Source organism: Phodopus roborovskii, unplaced genomic scaffold (assembly GCF_943737965.1).
Source record: "Phodopus roborovskii unplaced genomic scaffold, PHOROB, whole genome shotgun sequence".
In the NCBI taxonomy this organism is placed as follows: domain Eukaryota; kingdom Metazoa; phylum Chordata; class Mammalia; order Rodentia; family Cricetidae; genus Phodopus; species Phodopus roborovskii.
The window spans coordinates 564318-573695 of NW_026125947.1; positions in this window are offsets into that span (position 1 = coordinate 564318).

Consider the following 9378-nt stretch of genomic DNA (forward strand, 5'->3'; position numbering starts at 1 on the left):
TGCCTGTCTTTTCCCACTGCTGCACCAAGTCCAAATAACGCACACAGACACTGTATTAGATACAATTCTGTTGGTCAGTTACTAGTGTTCCTTATTGGCTAGCTCTGTCTTAAATATTAACCCTTTTCTATTAATCTAGCACTGCCATGTGGTCTTATCTTACTGGAAAGAGGGGCTAGCTTTCAGACATTACCTCAGGGTAAAGATGTTCCAATCAAATGGAACCAAGAAACAAGCAGCTGTGGCTATCCTAATATCTAACACATTAGACTTCAAACCAAAATAAATCAAAAGAGATGAAGACGGTCATTTCATATTCACCACAGGAGAAATCCATCAGCACAAAGTCTCAATTCTGAACATCTATGCTCCAAGTACAAAGACACCCACGTTCATAAAAGAAAAGCTACTAAAACTAAAACTTAACATAAAACCTCACACACTTATATTTGGAGACTTCAACACCCACTTTCACTGCTAGACAAGAATACCAGTCAGAATCTTAACAAAGAAACAAAAGAACTAACAGAAGTTATGTCTCAGTTGGGTTTAACAGACTTCTATAGAAAATTCCATTCAAACACAAAGGAGTATACCTTCTTCTCTGCTACACATGGAACCTTCTCTAAAATCGACCACATTCTAGGCAACATAACAAACTCAACAGATACAAAAATAATTGGAATAGTACCCTATATTTTATCAGACCACCATGCTTTTAAGTTGGAATCAACAACAACACATTGTAGAAAACCTTCAAACTCATGGAAAATGAACAATGTGCAATTGCACCACACCTGGGTCAATGAAGAAATAAAGAAAGAAATTAAGGACTTACTACATTTCAATGAGAACGAGGACCCAACATAGCCAACAATATGGGACACCATGAAAACAGTGCTACGAGGGAAGTTCATTACACTAACTGTCCATATGAAGAAAACGGAGGATAGTAACATTACAGATATAACAGTACATCTGAAAGCAATAGAACAAAAAGAAGCAAACGCTGGAGGAGTAAATGCCAGGAAATAATCAATCTGAGTATTGAAATCAATAAAGTAGAAACCAGGAAAACAATACAAAAAAATCAATGCAACAAAGAGTTGTGTTTTTTTTTTTTTTGAGAAAATCAACATGATAGACAAACCTTTATCCTAACTAACCAACAAGCAGAGAGAGAACACTAAATTAACAAAATCAGAAATGAAAACGGAAGCATAACCACAGACATTGAAGAAATCCACACAATTTACAGGTCATACTTTGAAAATCTGTACTCCACAAATTTGAAAATTCAAAGGAAATGTTCAAATTTCTGGATAACTATCACTTACCAAAATTAAATCAAGAATAGACAAACAACTTAAATAGACCTATAACCCGCAATGAAACAGAAGCAGTCATCAAAAGCCTTCCAACCAAAAAAGCCCATGTCCAGATGGCTTCAGTGCAGAATTCTACCAGAAATTCAAAGAAGAGCTAATACCAATACCCCCCAAACTTTTCCACACAACAAAAACAGGAGATTCTTTACCAAACTCTTTTTATTAAGCCACAATCACCTTGGAACCGAAGCCACACAAAAACACAACTAACATAGAAAACTACTGACCAATATCCTTGATCAACATTGATGCAAAAATGCTCAATAAAATACTGGCAAACAGAATCCACGAATACATCAGAAAAATCATCCACTATTCCCAAGCCGGCTTCATCCCTAGGTTGCAGGAATGGTATAACATACGAAAATCTATCAACGTAATCCACCATATAAACAAAGTGAAAAAGAAAAACCACATGATCATCACCCTAGATGCTGAAAAAGCCTTTGACAAAATTCAAAACCCTTTCGTGATAAAGGTCTTGGAGAGATCAGAAAGAACAGGAACATACCTAAACATAATGAAAGGAATACACAGTAAGCAAAAAGCCAACATCAATCAGAATGGAAAAAAGCTTAAGACGATTCCTATAAAATCAGGAACAAGACAAGGCTGCCCTCTTTTTCCATATTTCTTCAGTATGGTAGTTGAAGTTCTAGCTAAAGCAATAAGACCACAAAAGGAGATGTAACTGATACAAATTGTAAAGGAAGAAGTCAGACTTTCAGATTTGCAGATGATATGATCGTTTATATAATTGATCCAATAAAATATACCAAGGAACTCCTACAGCTGATAAACATCTTCAGCAAACTAGCAGGATACAAGGTAAACTCAAAAAATATGCCTACTTTATTCAGATGACAAAGAGGCTGAGAAAAAAAATCAGAGAAAGATGGATCATCCTTTACAATAGCCACAAACAACATCACATATTGTGGGGTAATGCTTACCAAACAAGTTCAAAGACCTAAATAATAAGAACTTAGTGGCACTAAAGAAAGAAATTAAAGAAGATACCAGAAAATGGAAAGATCTCCCATGCTCTGGGATAGGAATGATAAACAGTAAAAATGGCAATCTTGCTGAAAGCCATCTACAGATTCAATGCAATCCTCATTAAAATCCCAGCACAATTCTTCACTGACCTTGAAAGGTAAATAATCAACTTTATATGGAAAAACAAAAGACCCTGGATAGCCAAAACAATCTTGTACATTAAAGTGCTTCAGGATTCATCACCATCCCAGACTTTAAGCTCTACTACAGAGCTATAATCCTGAAAACAGCCTGGTACTGACCCCAAAATAGGTAAGAAGACCAATGGAATAAAAAAGAATGTACTGATATTAAACCACACAACTATGAACATGTGATTTTTGACAAAACAGGTAAAGGTATACAATGGAAGGAGGAAAGCATCTTCAACAAATGGTGCTGGCACAACTGGATGATGGTGTGTAGAAGATTGGAGGTAGACCCATGTCTATCACCATGCACAAAACTAAAGTCCAAATGGATCCAAGACCTGAATATAACTCCAGTCACACAAATCCATTGAAAAAATTGGTACAGAAGACTGCTTCTTGAACATAATATCTCCAGTAGCACAGACACTGAAGTCGACAATTAATAAATTGGACCTCCTCAAACTTAGAACCTTCTGTAAGGCAAAGGACACAGTTGACAAGACCAAATGGCAACCCACAAACTGGGAAAATGTTGTCACCAATCCTACAACTCACAGAGTGCTGATCTCCAAAATATACAAAGACTTCAAGAAACAAGTCAACAAAACACAAAATAACCCTATTTAAAAATGGGGTACAGAACTGAATAGGGATACTCCCTTAGCATAGAGACAGGAGAAAAGGCCTAGTTTCTATTCCAAATGACTTGACAGATTTATATGATTCCTCCTGTAGGGCATCACCCTACATGTGGAGTGGGGGTGTTGGGAGGGGAGGGTTGTCTGGTTGCATGAGAGGGTGGGAGAGAAGGAAAGAGGGAGGGAGGGGTAACTGGGATGGATACATAAAATAAAAATAAGAAATTAATTATATATAAACAAGTTCAAAAACAAAGAATAAATGAAGAAATTGTAATAATGAATTTCAGAAATTTAGCCAACTACTTATATATCACACTCAAAGGAAATGAGTACATATGTTGTCTATATTGGATTGAAATTTTAAAATATTCTAACTATAGCAGTCATGATATTAGAAGAGACTTTTAAAAGAATCAGTGAACAGTATCAGACAAAGCCAGTTAAGAGAAAGTTCATACCTCTAAAAATATCCAAGCAAGATGTGATAATCAAAAAGTGAGAGCTTCTTTTAGAGAAAACTATTTTCTTGTTACTGCTTTTATTGGCATGTACCATGTTAGGGTACTCTGAAGTGTTAGGCAATAGGCTATTTTACTGAGAATTAAAGTGTTGAAATAGCTGTAGGGAGAGTTTTCCATACCTGATCCTACTTTCCAGGTAAAGATTAAAGAATCTTGTGAAACAGAATGATAAAATGTACAGCTATATTTTTGTTTGCTTGTGTAACAACTAATATTTCTTCTTGGTGTCTAAATTTAGATGCTTGCTTGAATAAATGGTCAAGCTGAAACCTTTAAAGACATCTTAGTTTTAAATTATGATACAAACACTAAGCATAAACACTAAAGCAATTCATTGGGAGTATTTATTCTGCTTAAATTAACACTGAATATCATTCATTGGTGTGTTTATTGTGCTTTTCTTTGCTTTTAATGAAATAACATAAGCTGGGTACTTAGGAAGAATTTACTTTGCACTTCTGAATTGGTAGTCTAACTGTCATTTTTCCAGCTCCAGAAAGGGGACTCTTTGCCTTCCACACTTTGTGGTAGATAGTATTATGTTAGGAGTCTGAGAAAAATGGAGAGGATACATGATGAAACAGAAACAGATGAATGAGTTAATACTAAGTTTTGCTTTTTTGTAACACCTCACAAGAGAAGTAATTCAGGAATACAATGACCATCCTAATTTCTCCAAAGACAGCATCCTTAATGATGCAGTTACTTCCCTCTTGGTCTAACTCTTAAACATCACCACAATAGGGTCCTATGCTTCCTGCACATAAACCCTTGGTAAATAACATCTAAATAAATTTTATGACTAATTTTAGCAATAGTAGAATTAACCATATTGCCTCATATATGTAACATAATATTCATGGCTCCTTACATAATTAATGTCTTTATTATCTTGGTGAAATTCATTGTATTTAATAAACATGAAAATTATAGCTGTATCTTATACTATGTATTCCATCAGTAGAGGTAAGAAGAAACTATATGTTACTACATGAAGTATTGTAGAAATATTATCAGTATTGCTCATAATGAATTTTCTTCTTTATGCATCAAATCCTTTTCTGCCGTTCTTACTTGCATTTGAATGTACATCCATCTTGATAACAGAGGGTAATCTTCTCATCTCAAGATCTGTTTTTCTATTTTTTAATTTTTCTCTCAGACATTGTAACCTGACTGCAGTTTCTCCTTTATTCACTCGTCCCAACTCCACTTTCATCTTCCCTCTCTGCCATATTCATTCCTTCTCCTTATTTTTTCCTTCAGAAAAGAGCAGGATTTCCAGTGATAACAACTGAACACAGCATAAGAAGATGAAATAAGACTAGGCACAAACTCTCATATCAATGCTTGATGAGGTATGCCAGTAGGAATAAAAGAGTCTGAAAAGAAATAAGCAAAGGCAGAGATACCTTACTCCCACAGATACAAGTTCAACAAAAACCCCAAGCTAAACAACTACAGCCTGTTTTCAGAAGGCCTATCACAATTTTCTCCCAAAATTTTAAGCCTTACTTTTTCCTTACAATATGACATTTGTAACTTACAGGCACTAACTTTGTCGAATTTAGTATGGTGATTGTTCTTACTATCTATCACACAGTCCTGGAATTTGTGGAGTTTGTAATATACAGGACAGAAATGAAAAAAACCTCCTTTTAGAATACTTTATTTCTGATGGTTTCAATGTCTGTGAGAAAGTTTTGGCAGCGAAAGACAACGAATATAAATTCATAACATGATGAATTATTAACATTGAATTTTAATACAAATAACTTACAAATATCAGGCATACAGGGTATTTAGTTCTTCCATATTTCTATTTAAGTTTTCTACATATTACTATGTTTACTTCATCATGAAATGAAAAAAAGTAGAAGTTGGTTTCATATTTTCAAGCTCTTAATATTCTTTTTGGCCTCAACTAATGGATGGAGTACTGTTTGTATTTTTTCTGGAACTGTAGAGAGCCACCGGTGCCATTCCTGAAGATGGCGCCGGTTTCCTGTCCATAAGACAGCAAGGAGTGGATGCGCGATCCACATCATAGGGTGACCGTCACGAGCTTGCGGGCTGCACCTGTCAGTAACGGACACAACTCCTCTGGGCATATATAAGCAGAGCTCTTTTTTCTCCTCGGGGTCTTCCCTCAACTGGCTGTAATGAGCCGCGCAATAAACATAGCTGCAGAAGAATCCTGTTGTTGAGCGTCATTCTTGCAGGCAAGGCTATAGCGCTCGACATGGAACCTTCCATTTAAACAGGTTACTATCTATTTAGCACTTGTAGGATTTTGGGACACATGACCCTCCCTCCTTTGACCAAAACTAAATTTTTATTCTTGAGCATGTTTTATATATATATCAGTGAATCATAATCTTGCTTTAAATTTTGAAAAATTATAAAATACAGTCCTCTAGACCAGTGTTTCTCAGTTTTGCTAAGGCTACAAACCTTTAATAAAGTTCTTTTTGTTGTGATTACCCCCAACAATGAAATTATTTTCATTTCTCCTCTGGACTCTCCAAGATGTTTTTGCCTCTGGCTATGCTATCCCTTTTACCTATCCATAATAAACATTCTCCTCCACCATATCTGGGAGCAGGCACATCCTTTCTGGAACTGGGGTGGGGGGTTGGGATGGGAGAGTGGTCAGGGTGCACGTGATGGGGGAGAGAGGATAAGAGGGAGAGAGGTAGGGAGGGGAGAAAGGAGGGAGGGAGAGGGAACTGAGATCAACATGTAAAATAAAAATAATAATAATAAACATAGCATTCAATAATTACAAATATATTTATTACAATTTACAGATTGGTTAACAGTTATATATAATATAATATGTGCTATACAGTCTCCACTAGTTACATTTAAAATCACTGATCTGAAGACTCCAACTCAAAAATCTTGTTCCCAAACTTCACCTTCATTAAATTATAACAAATAAAATCTGACAGTTTTGATTTCAAGTTACATTTGAAGGGCTATCCCACTCAGCACTGAGAAGTGGGGCCCTGTCTGTACCGAGCCTTTATCTCATATGCTACAGAGATGTTTAAAGCACCAGTGCAAGACTTGAATGTGTGAAATATTCAGCTAAAACCTCCATGCCTTGTCTTGTCTTGAAGGTTTTCTTTCCTTGGGAGGGACCTTAATATCTGAGACTGGGATGACAATGACAATAATTTTGTTCTCCTTCAGTCAGTGTGTGAAGATCCTTTTGTTCTTGCCATTGTCTGACCATGTCTGCAGGCAGGCAGTGTACCAGAGTGTTTTAACTAGACATTTACTCATTAGATAGGGAAGGTGGAATCTGGAACAATTTTCAAACACCCAATGAATATACAGATGTCCCATTCCTTTGCAAATATAAAGGTGTAGGGTCTCAGAAACACAACACACCTAAATGTCTGAAATCAACTGCTAAGCTGCAGTTTGGCTCTGAAACAATGTCTATTTTCACAATTTTCCTTCCTAAGTCAACATGCGTACTTTCCAAATGATGCAGCTTCTAACTAGCCCATTTCAACAGCACTATATCAGACTGCAATACACTCTTGGGTTCATCAAACACAAGTGCACAAACTACACAGAATAGGGGTCCTGTAAAACTAAGACCAACTTTTCCGGTGCTTTATTCCTAGTGTGTGAATGAACATTGTCACTGTCACCACTGGGGGCAAATCTTAGAGCATGTCCAACAGAAATAAGCAGGGAGATTATAAACTGAGGTAGTTAAGCTGTGAGCTATTCTGCAAATATCCACCCCCACCATTAATTTAGCTAACCTCTCTTTTGTTTGTGTTCCGACTACCCATGGCAGGAGGCACACAGTAAGAACTGACCACTAAAGAGTTGATTAAACGTATGTCAACTTAGCATACACACAGCAGATTAAACTAACCCAATAAACCAGGCATACTAATCAATGCAGACTATTAAAAAGCCGACTTTGTGTATGACACTAAGACTTTCTGGCTGTTCTAGATATACTTTATGCTTTCCGCAAAGAACAAGAAACCTAGACATTGAAGGTTATATTTGAAATTTCACACTTAAAAGTTCAGTAATGTCCAATCCAAGTTCACACTGTCACCATGGCAGGTTTTAAAAGTGACAGTGTAGAGGCAGGGAATGAGTAACATTGGCTTTCTATTATGAGTACATAAAACAAGACTGAATTTCTGAGATGTCTGCATATTCCTCCTAGGAAAATTCTAGGCTTTTAAGTTTAAAAACCGAATGCCTACAATGCAATGATTACTTCCTAGAATGCTTTACAATTCCTACCCACTGAAAGCTTAAGAGTCACTTTCAACACGGACTACAACACATAAACCTTCCAAATGGACAGTTTGCAAAGATATAAAATACTATAGATGTTAAAGTTTAGCAGAACAGCTGGGTATCACAGTGTATGTCTTTAAAAATGCACCAACACAGCTTTCCCAGTTAAGAAAGTAAGAACTTGTGGATTTCTGGTGGTCCTTTGAAACATCGTAAATGAACCTAGATACAGAAATAAAATCTGGATGTGTAGCACACACATATGAAATCTTAGTAAGAGAACAAGAGTATCTTTCAAAGTTATCCTTGGCCAAGTAGTGAGTTCAAGTCTAGCCTAGGCCACACAAGGCTAATTCTTTAAATTAATAAAGAAATGAAGGTGTGGGGGAATCTCAGGTGATACCACAATGTCTTTTAAGTTGAGAACAAGTACAATAGGTTTTAGCCTTAAGGTAAATAGGTCAAATCTATGAAAATGGAAAAAAAAGTACACACACACACACACACACACACATATATATACATATATATATATATATATATATATATATATATATTCAGGAGGTTAAATCAGGAGGATTGCCATAAGCTCAAGACCACAGTGAGACCATGCCTCAGTTCCCCCAAAACAAAATATACAAGCACACATACATATATACAGAATATACAGAAAACCAAAACCTATTCACTTTAGAATAGGTAAAGCACACAGGAAACCAAAGATCACTTAAAGCTTCTCTTTATTTTTATATTCAATTATTTTTTTTTCTTTAACTTGTTGAAAAGTTTTATCTACTTTGTTATTGATATGATATATGTATGTCCCACTCTTCTATTTCTTTACTCTTTAGGTTAATTGCATTGACCATACTTTTAGTATTGCTTTTATCCCTGTATTTGTGAAAATTCCCAGTTTAAATAAATTTATGATTTTTTTTGTCAGATAGATTCTATTTATTTATTTATTTAGAGACAGGCTCTCTCTATGCTGTCCTAGAAATAACTATGTGGGTCAGGGTATATTTGAACTCACAGAGATCCTCTTGCTTCTGCTTCCCAGGTGTTAGAATTAAAGGAGTATGCCACCATATGTGTCATGTAGATTTTAAAGGGTAGATTATAGTAAACTGTGTTAGTGCATCTAAATTTTTATTTTAAAGAGAAAAAATTCTTTGCTTAAATTTATTGTGTTGATTCCAACAGCACCAATAAGAACTTAGTAGAATAATAACTGCATCAGTAATTAAGTGGAATATGAGAAAACAAGATAGAAGTATTGTGCTAAAATTGCTTATAGAAATTAACCCACTAAATGATTATATTTGTGTCCTTCCAGGGATTGAAAATGAAGGGC